A 17,874-nucleotide genomic window follows, 5' to 3' on the forward strand; every position below is an offset into this window, starting at 1 on the left:
TATAGTTGTTTTTTTTTTGCTTTCAATCTTATTAATTTCTCCTTTGATTTTCAGGATCTGTAATTTAGTATCTAATTGGGGATTTCTAATTTGTTCTTTTTCTAGTTTTTTAAGTTGCATGCCCAATTCATTAATCTCCTCTTTCTCTTTTGTATTCATGTAAGCATTTAGAGCTATAAATTTTCCCCTAAGCACTGCTTTGGCTGCATCCCATAGATTTTGGTATGTTGTCTCATTATTGTCATTCTCTTGGATATAGTTATTGATTGTTTCTATGATTTGTTGTTTGGCCCATTCATTCTTTAGAATGAAATTATTTAGTTTCCAATTGATTTTTATTCTACTTTTCCCTGGCTCTTTCTTACATGTAATTTTTATTGCATCATGATCTGAGAAGGATGCATTTACTATTTCTGCCTTTCTGCATTTGACTGTGAGGTTTTTGTGCCCTAATACATGGCCAGTTTTTGAAAATGTGCCATATACTCCTGAGAAAAAGGTATATTCCTTTCTATCCCCATTCAATTTTCTCCAGACATCTATCATGTCCAACTTTTCTAGTAATCTATTCATCTCTTTCACTTCTTTCTTATTTATTTTTTGGGTAGATTTATCTAATTCTGAGAGGGGGAGATTCAGATCCCCCACTAGTATAGTATTACTGTCTAATTCCTCTTGTAACTCATTTAACTTCTCCTCTAAGAACTTGGATGCTATACCACTTGGCACATACATATTTAATATTGATATTACCTCATTATCTATAGTACCTTTAAGCAAGATGTAATTTCCTTCCTTTTCTCTTTTAATGAGATCTATTTTTTCCTGCACTTTGTCTGAGATAAGGATTGCTACCCCTGCTTTTTTTATTTTAGCTGAAGCATAATGTATTCTGCTCCAGCCTTTTACCTTTACTCTGTGTGTATCTCTCTGCTTCAAATGTCTTTCTTGTAAACAGCATATTGTAGGATTCTGGTTTTTAATCCACTCTGCAATTCACTTCTGTTTTATAGCAGAGTTCATCCCATTTACATTCACAGTTATTATTACTGACTGTCTATTCCCCTCCATTCTATTTACCCCCTTTGTACTTTTCCCCCCTTCTTTCACCCTATTCCTCCTCACCAACATTTTACTTCTTAGCCCTGCCTCCCCCAACTGCCCTCCCTTTTTATCACCCACTTCTCTTTTCTTTACCCTTTTCTCCCTTGCTTTTGTCCTCCCTGCTATCAGTCCTCCCCCTTTCCCTTCCCCTTTTGCTTCCCTAAAGACTGAGTTAAGTTTCTTTATCCCAATGAACGTATAGGTTATTCCCTCTTTGAATCATATCTAATGAGAATAGGGTTGAAACAATGTTCACCCCTCCTTTCTTTCCCTCTATTGTAATAGGTTTTTTTTTTCACCTCTTCATATGATATAATTCATCCCATTCCACCTCCCCTTTCCTCTCCTCCCCATAGATTCCCTTTTTAACCCCTTAATTCTTTTTTGTATCATCTCATCAAAGACTATTTATATTTATACCCTCTGTGTAAAGTCCTTCTCTCTGCCCAAATACATTTACAATTCGTAAGAGTTATGAGTATTATCTTCCTATGTAGGGATATAAGCAGTTTAACCTAATAGGGTAACCTTTTTTTTTCCTCCTCTGTTTACCTTTTTAAACTTCTCTTAAGTATTGTATGTTGAGATCAAATTTTCTATTCAGTTCTGGTCTTTTTACCAGGAAAGATTGAAAGTCCGCAATGTCATTAAATGTCCATCTTTTCCCCTGAAAGAAAATGCACATTTTTGCTGGGTAATAGATTCTTGGCTGCAATCCAAGCTCCTTTGCCTTCCGGAATATCATATTCCAAGCCTTGCGGTCCTTTAATGTTGAAGCTGCCAGGTCCTGAGCAATCCTGACTGTGGCTCCATGATATTTAAATTGCTTCTTTCTGGCTGCTTGGAGTATTTTCTCCTTCACTTGATAATTCTGGAATTTGGCTACAATATTCCTTGGAGTTTTCCTTTTGGGGTCTCTTTCAGGAGGTGATCGGTGGATTCTTTCAATAATGATTTTATCCTCTGATTCTATGATATCAGGGAAGTTCTCCTTAATAATTTCCTGGAATATGGTGTCTAGATTCTTTTTCTGGTCATGGCTTTCAGGCAGTCCAATGATTCTCAAATTGTCTCTCCTTGATCTGTTTTCCAGATCAGTTGTCTTTCCAATGAGGTATTTCACATTTTCTTCTATTTTTTCATTCTTTTGATTCTGCTTGACTGAATCCTGGCATCTCATGGATTCCTTATCTTCCAACTGTCCCACTTTAATTTTTAAGGCATTGTTTTCTTCAGTGAGATTATGCACCTTTTTTTCCATTTGGCCAAGTGAATTTTTTAAGGCAGTGTTTTCTTCAATGAGATTATGCACCTTTTTTTTTCCATTTGGCCAAATGAATTTTTTAAGGCATTGTTTTCTTCAGTGAAATTATGTGCTTCCTTTTCCAAGCTCTTGATTCTTTTTTCATAGTTTTCTTGTTTTACTTTCATTTCTCTCCCCATTTTTTCTTCTACCTCTCTCAATTGATTTTTAAAATCCTTTTTGAGCTCTTCCAGGAAGGCTTTTTGTTCTTGAGACCAATTCACCTTCCCTCGTGAGGCTTCAGATGTAGGCAATTTGAGGCTATTGTCCTCATCTGAATTTGTGTTGGCTTCTTCCCTATTGATATAGAAGCTCTCAATGGAGAGGGCTCTTTTTTGCTTCTTACTCATTATTGCAGTTTATTTATTTATTTTTTATGTTGAGGTCTGCTCTGGGGGCACCAGGGTCCCTGTTTTTGGCTTCTTGTGCAGGGGTATAGGTGCTGTGTGACTGGCTTTTTACTCTAAGGCCTTTATGGTGTGTGGAGATCCCCTGCCCTGCACTTCCTGTCTGAGTGCGCTCACCAGCCAGGCACCTGATCCAGGTGTCCATTCCTGCCTGACCCATTCGTGGCCCTCCCGGCCGGTGCAGATAGGTTTTTCCACTGTCCTTCTTGGCCACCAGATTTTTGAACCAGGTTCCAGGGGCCTCAGTTGTTCGACTGTGGCCCACAGCTCCTACTGACTTGCCCCAACCCCCTCGGCACTGGGTTGCTGCCCTGTGCTGGGCCTCCCTTTTGCCCGAGTCAGACCGACCTTTTCCTGAAGTCTTCTAAATTATCTCTGGTTGGAGCACTGTGTCTCTCTGTCCCTTTGCAGGTTCTGTAGTTTCAGAATCTGTCCAGAGGCTTGATTTAATGTTCTTTTTTGAGGGAACAGAAGGAGAGCTCAGGCAGCTTGCTGCTTCCTCTCCGCCATCTTGGCTCAGCCTCATACCTATTGATTCTTGTAGAGCAATCTCCTTTTCTTCTATATGTCCCTCTATAAAAGAAAAAAAAAAGAGAAAATTACAATACCACAAGCAGAATGCTTCCTCACAGTTTGCTACTCTTCCTTGTACATGACTTATTTTGAAGAGTAGCTGATCTGTGAATGCATAAACTAATTCTGCATTTCCCAACTTTTTTATATAAGTCCAAACCCTAAAATGAGCTTCTGATGACCAAACTTTTTCATCTCCCACAAGAGCTCTCTCCATTATTCTGCTGCCAACAAGCTTTCATGCTAGTTTAATGAATCTAACTTGTCAGCAACAGTAGAAAATGAAAGTGATCATATCTAGTCAGTTGGAAGAGGGAAGAGCAGCTTTATTGCTTCCAGGTACCCCCAGTTTTTCTGATTCCTCTGTCCAGCCCTCACTAATTTGAAACTGTGAATAATCCCTGGTGTGACCCATTCAAGTCCTACAGCAGTGATATCAAACTCAAATAGAAATGGGGTCACTAAAACCATACAGATGGATCTACATCAGCCAAATATTGGTTTAGAAAACTACATATTGACATTACCTATGTTCTATTTTATTTTATTAATTTTGTTAAATATTTCCCAATAATATTTTAATCTAATTTGTATCACACTCCTTCCTGGTGGACTAAATGCAGCTTGCTGGGCCACATAGTTCACATCTCTGTCCTGCAATATCAGAACATGAATTCAAAGCACATTTTCTGGTAGGTTCTCACAGTTTATGAATCAGTGTATTGCTTTTTTCCATGTTGGCTATGAAGTCTTTATTTTTTCCTGGTTATATTATATACCTTATATTCTAAATTTCCTATTCCTTCTTGGAAACCAAGTTCACCCCTCCTCCATGTTTCCATGCCAAAAGCAAACTAGATAACCCCTGTAGTTTTACTGTCCCTTATAAATCCAGTCATATGGAACATTCAGGTTACATTATTAGTGAGAATGGTAAGTTGTATTTCTAGACCTCTTGAAGCCAGTAAAATCCTCAATTCTTTATCTCAATAAAACTTTTTCAACAGCTATGACTATGGTTTTCTCTATGTTTAAATGTATGTGCATATACACATTCAAAAGTTATATATTTATTCATTTATATTTATGCAGTATGCATGTTATATAGATATATAGACCTATATATATGACTTTTGAACCAAAATAAGAAATGTTTTTCTTTTTAAAATATTGAAATAAATATTGTTCAGTAGCTATTTTTTCTTATATACTTTTTTGGAGTGAATAAATGTTATATGATTTGAGGTTACCTTTTCTCTTTCATAAAAATAATTAGTTCTTATTATAAGAATAGATTGTTACAGTAAAAACAGGTATGTACATTATCTGACAGACACACCAATCAGAACTTTTCATTCTAAATGTAGATAACATGAAGGAGTATGTAGAGTTAACTATGGAGGTCAAAGAGTTAAAGTCTCCACTCTTACATAAGTCACAAGTGGGTGTATTAGTAATCTAGGAAAAGGGAGCTGTGCATTCAAGGGGAAATCTCTCTATGTGCAGGTTGGCTGGTGGTTTGTATCAGTTATACTCGTTTGTTCTGATATATTTCTCCTGATTACATCATTTTGCAGTTCTGATTGCTTTATTTTAGAACTTTGGTTGCTATGATACTGTAGCATATGGCAGTACATCTTTTAACCTATATTTAGTTCCCAACATTTTCATAAGGGAAACTAGCTACTTCTGGGCACCGAAGCTCAATGTATAGTGTGGAAAATAATAAGGAGTAATTTAGAATCAAGGGAATATGCTGTTATTCAACAAGGAGGAAAAGACATTTCTGAAAAATACATTTTGCCAGAAGACTTGGAAAGCTTATCACCTTATCCCCACTGCTAAATGCAAGAGACAAGCTATTTTTAGCCAAGATATTCACTAGAAACCAGACAAAAGGAAATTCTTGCATCTAGTTCTTTTACTGGTCAGTCAGCATCTCTTCCTTTAAGAGTGAACCCGTGGTGAAGAAGTATTTTTGAAGTATTAGAACTTGTACTTTTAATGTTTGGAAGCAAAGACAATGGCCCTATTTATTTTCAACTTTTTTTAAAATTCAAGTTAAAGTGTTTTATAGCCATTCACAGATTGACAGCATTTTAGTACAACAATGATTTTTAGGAACATGGGAGAGAAAAAAATAAGCTCATCATAGCATAGATTTTAAAAAATCCTTTCTTAGATAACATTATTAACATGTTAATAACATTTCCTTGCATAGAAAAGACATTCTTTTTAGAAGTAAGGTAGTCAACTTAAGGAATTTCAGTTATCGGATGGTCAATGCTACAGCATATATAATAAATAAATTATCTAACAAAGATAAAAACAAAACTAAAATGTTATGACACTAATTTAGATTTGGGTATGTGATAATAGTTGTTGTTGTTTGTTTTCCTTTGCTTTTTGACTAGATTTGTGATTTCATTATTGTAGGAAAGTCCTGGTAATGAATTTCCTCTGCAGTGGAGGCCTTTGGTAACTTTTCTTATTCTTATAGTTTTAGAGGATTGCCTGGAGGCACTGAGAGGTTAAGTGAATTTACTTAGTCACACAGACCAGCAGGACTTGATCTTGGTCTTTTTAAACCCAACCTTGTTCTTTATCCACTACTCTGTTCTGCCTTTCAACTTGTAATTAAAGTCCTCAATTACAAGTGAGAGAATATTTTGTCATTTTCCAGCCTACACACCAATATTTATAATCAAAAGCTGAAAGAGGAATATACACAATGCAGTATTTGTGGATAACTGGCAGAATTCCTGGTGTTTATTTTAGTATTAAATAATATGAAATAGTGATATTCACTTTATTTTTGAAATGTCAATTACAAGCTCTGGTGAAAATAACATATATTTAAATCTAATACAGTGCTCACATTTTGCTTGGGCATGTCCTATATAAAAACATCAAAAGAACATTTACTAAAAAATACCCACAAAATAAGCATATTAAAATATATTTTTCAGTATCAAGAATTATTTCACATGAATAAAACTTACCAAACAATAATGTGATCAGTAGTAAGAAAGAAAAATTAGTGACTTAATTGTAGAATGGCTAACAGGATATTTTGAACATTATATATTATATTTGAGGGAATAGTTTCCCCAAGTGATTTATGTAGGTAGTGTGGGATTTATGGTGGTATTTATTATTTATCTGAGAAATATGAAGAGTTTTTTTTGGCTGAATCTGAAGACTCTGAAAGTTTTCCCCATCTTCTTACAAATATGATTAATGAGTAATTTGCCACCTAGAGCAATAGCATGCATATATTTTTTGCTTTTGTACAAAATAAATACAAATGCCTCTTAAGCTTGCTGAAGAAATTTCTTCTGTTTTATAAAAACCTGGTCTCTCAATTAGCCCAAAAGAAAAACTGAATGCTAAAAGTTTGAAGTATATAAATTGACAGACTTACCCTCATAAGTATATAACAGTATTTTCATTATTTTATGCTAATATATATAAATTACATTTTTGTTTGGTAGTATATTTTTGAGAGCGATTTTTGAAATAGAAAAGGATACCCCATCATAGTTGGTAGAGAGAAAACTTGGGGTTAGGAAGTTCTTGCTCAGTTGTTTCAGTTTTCTTGGCAAGGATACTGGAGTGGTTTGCTATTTCCTTTTCTAGTTCACTTTACAATTGAAGAAACTGAGGCAAGCAAGGCTAAGTGACTTGCCCAGGGTCACACAACTAATAAGTATTGGAAGCCAGATTTGAATTCAGTGAGATGAGTGTTCCTGAATCTAGGCCTAGCATTCTGTCTGCTGGATTCAATTCTTGTTTCTAACTCATACTAAGAGACCAAGAACAAAGTCATTTAATCTTTTACTGCCTGGGGTACTATGGGAATTCCCTGCAGAACTGAGATGAGAGGGTCATGATAACAATAACAAAACAAAACAAAAACAACAAAAAATGCATGTGTTTTCTTTGTCACCTTAGAATTCACATATAATTTTAGTGCTTTCTTGCACCGACTTTCTTCTACCCATCTTCTTCCTCATTTTGTAAGTGGCTCATTGCAAAATCAGGAAACTTTGCTGTAATTATACTATTAGATAAAATAATTATAGATACTTTATAAATGACAGTTTTTAGGTAAGATTAGTGCACATTTGAGGAACAATCCATGCTGATTCACTGTAACATGAAGCTGACCCAAATCTCATCTATCATTACTGATCTTCCCTAGCAGAATACTTTATTCTGTACTTCTAATGAACATATCATAATCATATTCTCTATTATACCAATTTGTTTATTTTATTACCAGTAAACCATGAATTCCAGGAGGGAAAGGATCTTGCCTCATCTAGACTTTTAAATCTTCCCAAGGACCTACCGCAGTTTTGGGCCTTTAATAAACATATATTGAATGAATGTAAATGTACTACATTCACCTTGTCATTTATTGACTTGAATTTAAGGACTCCTAACTTGGATTCACTTTTAGCAGAAATTTGAATGAAAAAGCTCTTGTAACTTTCACAGTCTGCTAGTCTGACATTTTGTTACCATGTGTTACCATTTTGTGCACTGGGTATAAATGTTTCTCATATCTCTCACTACCCATAAGATTTTTAGGGGTTGCAGTATTGGAGAACCGGGTTCATGGTCTTGATGCTGAGGAAAGAAGGAATAAACTGGCACTTAACAAATATATCCATGATGATAAGCCAAATCTCTGGAGAAATGTGTATGCTTTGATGCTCTAAGAAAAGCCATAATCCTGGATGAATAGTGACTTCTTAATGGACTATTATTGATATGTAGTGCAGATGAGTCTTAGAGAGGCTACATTTTCTTTAAGAAAGAGAGCTCAAGAAAGTGAAAAAGGAACAATATGGCATCCCAAAATACACATTTTTATTTTCATGCTCAGTAATCCTTGTTTCCTTATTTTTAAAAGAGCACATTTTTATCATCTCATCTAAAGTTTTAATTTCTTATGAACTTTATATAAATAAATTTATCCTTCTCATCTGCAAGTATTTAATTTAGATATAGAATATAATTTCCCCAGCAGAATTGTCATCTTCTATGACACAAAATTGCTGGGGTAATTATTTCAGGTGGTAACACAAAAGTATATGTAGTTCATTTTAATGTCATCTTAACATACAAATTACTTGAGGGGGAAAAACCCTTCAGTTAGCACTTTAGTGTAGGTGGGATATATCCAAAATTAAACTGTGATTCATTCCTGTAAGGCATTTCAGGTAATGTTTTTGCTGCCTGCTTGTCTAACTGTGCAATTAATATTTATCATAGATTTTAGGGATTGGAAGGGGACTCAGAGATCATTTAGTCCAATGCCTACATGAATAAAAATTCCCTTGACCATATCTCTAAGAAACAGTAATCTAGTTTCTGCTTGAAGTTAGATCACATGCACAGGTAGCTCATCACCCTTCTGGACAGTTCAGGCTTGTTAGAAAGTTTGCTTTTACATTGTAACAAAATCTGCCTTTTGGTTAACAGATGTCCCACTGCTGTACAAGTCAGTGAACCCTTCTGACCCAATGCACCCTGCTGTCCAGATATATTTTTGTATGGAGATGAAGGGAGGGGTGGGTGAGTTTACTTGAACAGATTCAGTGTCCTTTCCAAATATCATTTCTATGCTACTGTTAAATAAACTTCTTTATAAAGTGTTAGTTGGTCTGCACGTTTTTCATTTAATTGCAATCCCAAACCAAAATGACCAGCAGGCCTGAGTCAACCTGGCCCAGAATATTAAAGAGGCATAAGGAATAGTCTGACAGTCAACAAGCATTTATTGAGTGCTTATTATGTGTTAGGTACAATGCTAAAAAAAATTTTTCCTGACTTCAAGAAATTTACATTCTAATGGGGGGCAAGTGTAACAAATAAAAAGCTTACCCAAAAGGTTTGGGGACAGGAGCACAAAGTTCTGTGAAGGTGAGCTAATAATGCAGCCTGGAAAATAATGAAAATATGGTTGGCCTAGGTCTCAATCTTAAACTAGAAGTTCTGGGAGGAATTAGCCAATCAAAGGGAGAGGCCCCTGGGACTAAAGGATACTTTCAGTGGAAAAAGTAGTTCAGGAGTGAAGTGAGCTACCTGAGTGAAGACTTTCTTTCTTTCTTTCTTTCTTTCTTTCTTTCTTTCTTTCTTTCTTTCTTTCTTTCTTTCTTTCTTCCTTCCTTCCTTCCTTCCTTCCTTCCTTCCTTCCTTCCTTCCTTCCTTCCTTCCTTTCTTTCTTTCTTTCTTTCTTTCTTTCTTTCTTTCTTTCTTTCTTTCTTTCTTTCTTTCTTTCTTTCTTTTTGGCAGGGCAATGAGGATTAAGGTAACTTGCCCAGGGTCAAACAGCTAGTAAGTGTCAAGTGTCTGAGGCCAGATTTGAACTCAGGCCTCCTGAGTCCAGGGCCCATGATTTATCCACCTTGCCACCTGCCTCCAAGACATTTCTTTAAAATGATAAAGAAGGTCCTGTAGAGATGAGTCAGGAGTGTAGTCTGGGGAAGAATGAAAATATCTTTTCCCTGGATCACTTTCTGACATGAGAAGTTATGGGAAAACTAGCTAATCAGGAAGAGTAAAGGCAGAGAGGTAGGAAAGTATAAGGAATATTCCAGTTTGAAAGTTCAAAGGGGGATATTATAAGTTAATTCTGCCAAAAAAAATGAGTAAGTATCAAGGAGTTTGAAAGAGATTTATCACAATAAAATCACTGCAGAAAAATTTTCTTCAAGGTTAAAAAGACAAAAACAAAAACAAAAAAACCAACAGCCCAGTATCCTTACTGCAAAAATAAATTTGCTGGTTGACTTTCATTTTTATACCAAGATGGAACAAGAAAAAGAGCTCCCATACATGAGTCCATCTGTGCCATTTTACAAGATATAGAAGAAAAACAAGAAAGCCTGTTGCTGTTTGAAATATGAATGCCCAAAGATGCTGACCAATATAGTCTAAAGATGTTATATATCAAGAATATTATGGACAGCATGCTTGCCAAGCAGAAAAAAGAAAGGGATTTTCTTTCTAAAATATAGAGAATATTCATGGGACTTGAATGAATTTAAAGAGGTCATCTAATCTATTAGCCTTTTTCCAAGTTGAACTATACTTAAATCATTGCAGAACTACATTGTGAAATTTTAAAATAATAAAATGAAAGTATTTTCAAAGAGTAAAACATTTTCACTAAAAATTATAAAAGTATTATTATTTCAGAGGTACATTCCATTCCATTTAAACCCCCATTTTCTACCAAAAAAAGGAAAAAAAAAAGACGTTGTCATTGTTTGAAACAGATCTTCTAAAGACATTTGAACAAAGAAATGACAAGATTATTCTTGTCATACCTAGCATGTTTTGGGAAAGGGGAGAGAAATTAGAAATGGAAGGTCCTGTAATAGAAGTACTGGTGGGGAACTCTGGCAAGATGGCTGAGTAAATAGGTGTAGCAAATTTAAGTTCCCTTTCCTTATCCCAAAACAACAGGAAATGCTTGGAATAAATTGAAAGAAAGACAACAAAAAAGAATGTAAAAGTCACTTGAGAAAACAGTAGAGTGATGGGTGAAATGAGCAAGCAAAGGGTGTTCTTTATTCAAAGAAGAAATAGTATAAGTATAAAAGGATGTGAGAAGTAAAGAATAACCCACTTATAACTATAGTTACCTCCTCACAAAGAAATAAGAAGGGAATAAATATAGGAACACTCAGAGTGGTTGTCATTAAAGAATGATTAAAAGAAGAGATAAAGGGCAAAATTAAAGTTCTCAATGAGGTACTTTTTAAACTACAAGCAATTATTATGTACTTACTCTGGGCAAGTACTGGGCTCTTAGGGATACAAAGAAAGGCAAGTACAGTTCTTTTCTTGAAGTAACATATTAAGGAAATATGAATTCTGATGGGGGAGATGACATGGAAATAAGCATGTACATATTACATACATAGACCACAAAGAGGACATCATTTTATAGGTATGCTCTTTAAAAAGACAACCAGAGAAAGAGGTTTAAAAGGAAAAGGTAGAAAAAGTTATTAAAGAAATAGACACACAAAAAAGAATTGTAAAGATGAAACAGATAATAGAGCAAGAAATGTTAGAGCAAAAAGCAACTGATGTTGCCATAAAGTTTTGATGAAAAAAAAAAGGAAGAATTATAAGTTCTGTGAAAAATTAGGAAGTATAAAAAGTCAGAACCTCTTACTTCAGAAAATTATTCTAGAAAATGACCAGGAAATATTGAAATCAGAAGTTCAATATAGATTTAAAATTTTATCCAAAAAATGCCAAATCAATGTTTTATGCAATTAGAGAAAATAACAAAATTCATATGAAAATTGAAAGGTAAAAAATATCAAAGGAAATAGTGAAGAAAAAAAAGAAGAAATGAAGGGGACTTGGTATTGCCAGATCCCATACAAATTACAAAGAAGCAATAAATGAATATACACCTAAATAGATATAAAGAAAATAGACAATACAATTCAGATCAAATGTTGCTTTATAAGATCTGAGGCCCATATTTTATCTTTCTGTTAACTATCAGTAAACAATAGAAGTGAAAAGTGACATTTACTTTTAGTCAGAATCATGTAATTTCATATTTTTACTTAATCATTTTTTACTAATGTACTTTAACAAAGGCAGGGGAAGATGCTTTCTGAGCATTTTTAAACAAATGTTCATCATGTCATAGCAAAGTGTTTTAAAAGATATTTAAAATAAAAATGATAAGGAAATAGAAAGAAGTCTTTTTTTTTTTTCTACTTGGTAAACTCCTGTGAGGGCATGGATTGCCTCATTCTTTGTCTTTGTATATCTAGCATCTTGCATGGTGCCTGGTATATACCTAGGCTTTAAAAAAAAAACAAACTATGATTTATTATCAAATGGAGAAGTATATAGTAATCTGTGGTTCTAAGTAAAAAATTGGTTATATCATAGAAAAAGATCAGGGTCCCATGTCTCTTTATATTTTGATAAATACAAGGGACTATTTTTATTATGAGATTTTTAATACTTCCTAAAACTTTATGATTTCCTATAATTCATTGTTTTTGCTTCTTGTTTATTTTCCTGTTATTCCTTATAACAGACATGTCAAGCATACGTCCAACACTCATAAATGCAGCTGAACCAGATTAAATATAATCCGGAAATATTTAACAAAATAAATAAAATTAAAACAGAGGTAGTAAATTAAATCAATATTTACCCTGAAGGGATTCCTATATATGGATTGGTAGCTCCATTTCTTGTTGAGTTCGATATTCATGGCTTATAGTATGTAATAATTATGGAAAATCTAAAAGAAATATGATAATGAGGTACTAGAATAGTTATAGTGTGAATAGATTCAAGAGATGTTCCAAACAAACAAACAAACAAAAACGATTGACAACTTTGGAATGTGTTTCACATGAAAGGCAAGGGAAAGAAGAGTTAAAATAATAGTGAGGTTTGAAAAATGGAAGAGGATAAATTGTAGTGCCTTACACTAGAATAGAGAGTCAGAAGGAAAACAGGTGAAAATTAAACAATAATGAGCTTAATTTTGCATATCACAAGGTTGATATATGGGAGGGTACATCCAAGTAGAGATGTCCTCAGAGGCTAAAGTTAAAGATTTGGTAGTTATGAGCCTTGAGTCATCTCAAAGAAGCCATAGGAGTGAATGAGTTTGCTAAGGGACAGATTTTACAGAAAGAAGAGATAGGTGGTCAAGAATATCCTTGTGGAAAACTTACATGATGGGGTTCAGAAGAGGATAAGGAGACATAGAATGAGAATTTAGAAAAGTAGGAAAGAAATACCCAGGAGAATGGTGCCTCCAGTATTAGAGGGTGGTCACCAGGGTTATTTCTTGTGTTCATTTCTCTTTTCTGTTTTCATTATGACCAACTTAGTTCCAGTCCTTCATAATCTTCTAGTGAAACACTCTTCTCACTGGCCTTCCCATTTTGACCTTGTCCTGTTACAATCTTTCTTTACCATTCTTTTTTTTTTTTTTTTGCCAGATTACCTGTGATTTTATTGGTATAGAATGCTCAGTGAGAAAATGCTCTCTCTATATAGAGGCTTTTACCCTGCATTTCCTAAACTTGAGGGAGTTACATATGGCACTGAAGTTTTAAATGGCTTGCCCAAGATTATATAGATAATATGTGTCAGAGACAGGAATTTAATCCAGTTCTTCCTGAGCAAAAGACTTATTCTCCATTCACTACAAAATGTCACTCATGTTGCTGGATTGTTTCTTCAGGTAATGCAGATCTGATCGATCATTCTCCTGCTCAAAATACTGCAATCCTCTTTATTATTTACTAACTGAAGTTTGATTATTTTTTTATTCAAGACATTTCACAATCTGGCATGATCCCACCTTTCATAAATTCTTCCTTCTTTATTTGTCCATGCTTCTTTGGGGGAATATGTAAATGATGAAGAAGTTTTGACAAGCAAGAATTTCCAGAAACGTTTGAGATATATAACCAAATCTGAGATGCCTATGTAAGATATGCCTATGCATATCTACAGTTATGATGCCAACATATGGAATCACAAGTGATACAATTTTAGTCATGAATTGTAAGAGGCTCCTGACTATACTACATTTAATTATATTTGAGCAGATTAGGAAGGGTCCTTATTATAGGGAATTCTGAATTGGAGACAGAATATACTTTAAGTGTGTGTGTGTGTGTGTGTGTGTGTGTGCGTGTGTAGTTTATTAAAACATTTTTGTATAACTATGATTACATCTTAGGTACTTTGTCAACCACTTTATAATTTGTTCCATTTCGATCCCAGATTTACTATGAGTTAGCATTGTGACCTTTGGCAAGTCACTGAACTTCTCTGGATCTCATTTTCATTATCTGTAAAAAGAGGGGATTAGACTAGATGTGTGGTCAGGTCCCCTTTAGCTCAGAAATTCCTTGAGTCTGTGAATGTCATCTTAATTCTAAAAATGACTCAATAGTTCAGAGATGTGATTTAATTATTTGTTTTGTTTTGTTTTTGTTTTTGTTGTTTTGGTGTGTGAGTGTTTTGGGGGGCAATGAGGGTTAAGTGACTTGCCCAAAATCATACAGCTAATAAGTGTCAAATTTCTGAGGCTGGATTTGAACTCAGATCCTCCTGAATTCAAATCTGCTGCATAACTTAGCTGCCTCTGATGTGATTTAATTATGTGGGGATTGGTCTACATGTGTTCATCATATATACCTGACTTTTTTGAGTGTCCATTTCCTTTGATACTTCACTGGTACACTGCAGATTGTAGCCATATGTGCTTTTCCACCTTGTGTCCTTCTTCATATACTGCTTCTATAAATTCCCCATGGAAGGTATGTGTTTATATGTGAATGTCCACACATATACACATTGTAATATGCATTTTCCCTTTCCCATATTGTTATTAGTATATGGTTTGCTAGCATATGTTATGATATTCTCTTATTTTTTTATTTATTGTTTAATCAAGGAAACACCGCATGTTTTTTGATGAAACAAAGGGAGGAATGTAAAGAATTAATTGTTATTTGAGGTCTTTATGACCCTATCTTTTGGCTAGAATTTAAAAAATCCCAGTGTGCGCAATGGCCTGGGGCTCAGGTGCTGCACCTCCGCAACAGAACAGTGCTCCACCCACTGGTTGTAGCTGTTACCATGGCACTGGCACCTCATGTCATCACCACTAACACATGCACTTGGTTAACCTTAACTTGGATTTTTCACTCAACATGAATATGGATGTATAATTTCATCAATTTTGAAAGCTCCTTGATGTGGGGATGCCCTCAATCATTTTAGATCATGACTCATTGATAACTTCATAGATAAGTCCTAGGGACTGGCCTGAAGTACACAGGGATTGAGTGATTAGTCCATGAACACATGGAAAATAAGGTGTAGAGTTAGAATTTAGAATGTTGTTTTCTTATTTCAAGTCAAATCTTCTGGTCACTATGGCTTCTATACTTCTAACCCAACTGCTGCTCAATCTCACATAAATTCACATACCAAACTTCCCAAAAGTCTTACTGAAGTTTCAAAATTTAGCAAATTAAAATCTTTTGATAGCTCTGTTAGTTTTTAAGGCTTTTGGAACATTTTATACATAGCTCTCTGTGTGTATGTATGTGCATATATGAATACATTTTTCTCTTCTGCCCTATTTCCTCTCTGAAAAAAGGGCTCTCAAACATAAACATGAGAAAACAATGTTTTTAACCCTTTTTCCAGTCTTGACTTTTCCCCACAAATCTACACATGTTCCAGGGAGAAGAGATGAGCCATGGGTATGTTTAAAGAATATTTTTTGAGCTTTTATTCTTATTTTTCTAATTATAAGCAAAACAAATTCCATTACTATTTTGGATAAGAAGTAATATGGCAAAGTGCATAGGGAGTTGGACTTAAAGTCAGGAAGACCTGGGTTTAAATTTCACCTTTGCTTTATACCACTTGGGCTACCATCAGCCAGTAACATTGCAGTGTCCAAGGCAACTCTTTAAGGTTACAATTTTTTGTTTGTTTGTTTGGGCAATAAGGGATCAGTGACTTGCCTAAGGTCACACAGATAGTAAGTGTTAAGTGTCTGAGGCCGGATTTGAACTCAGGTCCTCCTGACTCCTGGGCTGGTGCTCTATCCACTGCACCACCTAACTGCCCCCCTACAATTTTCTTAAAAGTTGCTGATGTGCATTAGGAAAGGAAGTAATTCACTAACAACTCTCAATAACAATGAAATCATAGGAATGCTGACTGAAAAAATTGAGAAGTGAAATCCCATGGCAAGGTCCCTGTAATTCATGTTGTGATTGAGTGTACTGATAAACTGGGATAGGTTTGTGTTATAAATATAGTTGCCTTTTAGCATCAAATTTCTAGAGGCAGAAGAAGTCTTCAGAGAATAAATGTGTAGAGAATATAATCCTGGGTTGTTTCTTCCAATTATGGGAGGGAGTGGGATTATTACAAGCACTTAACTGAACACCAGGTGGCTTGAGGAATTAAGTTTTTCAATTTTGCCTGATGTTGGGGAATTAAGCACAAAGGAACTGAGGAATAAAGCATAGGAGACTGATTGAAGGCTTAATGGGGAACTAAAGATTAAAAAAATTTGAAGTGGGGGAGCTAAGTGTTGGAATGGGTAGAGCACTAGCCCTGGAGTCAGAAGAACCTGAGTTCAAATGTGACCTCAGATACTTGACACTTACTAGCTGTGTGACCCTGGGCAAGTCACTTAACCCTCATTGCCACACAAAAAAACCCTAATACCCAAAACCAAACAAATAAACAAAAAACAAAGCAAACCCCCCCCCCATAAAAACAAACAAACAATAACAACAAAACATTGAAGTGCCTGATTAGGAGACTACTACTTGAGTAGCTCCCAGTACTACCTCCACTTTTTGAGATTCTGTTGTAGATAACTGGAATGGACTAGATGTTGTTGTTGTTGTTGTTGTTGTTGTTGTTGTTGTTGTTGTTTTTTCTCTAGGAAAACAAGAAAAATACTGGCAAGTTTTAGTTCCATTTTTCTTCCTCTTTCTGGGATGGCAGAAATTTACTCTGAAATCTCTCTGTTCTTTAATCTTCACAAAAAAAGTCTCATTCACTACAGATAAAATATAGATAAAATTTGATCTATTTTAACTGCCTTTGGTTATATATGTATTTAATTGTAGAAAAAAAAGGACTGCAAGAGAGGTAAAAAAAAAAGCAATAACAGAAAATAGATTTGGACCTCATTGCAAAGTATCAGGCTTTCTTTTGACTGGAGATGAAGTTATATGAGAGAGAATTTTATGGGTTTGATTTATTAAAGACTCCAAATTAGCTTTGCAGAGACAGAGAAAAACATGAAGCGATGTGAATCTGGACCATTAACTCAATATACCATGCCAGATTCATGAGTAAGCATATTAAAATGGAGGAAGGCGGTTTGGTAATCAAAATACTTTTTGGAAGCAAATGACCTTGGGGAATTGTGATTCCCTTTATTGTACGATTCCTACCAGTATATCATTAGCTATTGAGTAAAATGTGGCATTGAGATGTGGGCAAAGAAAAGGTTACATACATGAGATAATAGAAAAAAATGTTAGGAAAGAATTGTTATACTCACATTCCAATAGTAGGGGCCATCCAGGAGGCTATACTTCTTCACTTTATGTACCAATCCTACCTGACAGCACCATCATCTGGTTTCATAAATGTAAAGGTTTCTGAGCTACCCACATGTACTACCCATGTGGACAGTCAATCACTCCAGTGCAAGGAAGTTAAGTTTATTACCTTGACTATTTAATGGGCAAACATTGAGACTAACTGGATTAACTATCCCTAGCCTGCATTTCACATGGGCCTTCTATGAAACAATCTCTTTACTATTCTCATTCCCATTTCCAACTCTATCTTCCTGGCATAGTTCTTAGCTATAGTGACTTTACTCAAAAAGCCTTTGCTAGCCAGAGTAGGATT

Source organism: Dromiciops gliroides, chromosome 3 (genome assembly GCF_019393635.1).
Source record: "Dromiciops gliroides isolate mDroGli1 chromosome 3, mDroGli1.pri, whole genome shotgun sequence".
NCBI lineage: Eukaryota > Metazoa > Chordata > Mammalia > Microbiotheria > Microbiotheriidae > Dromiciops > Dromiciops gliroides.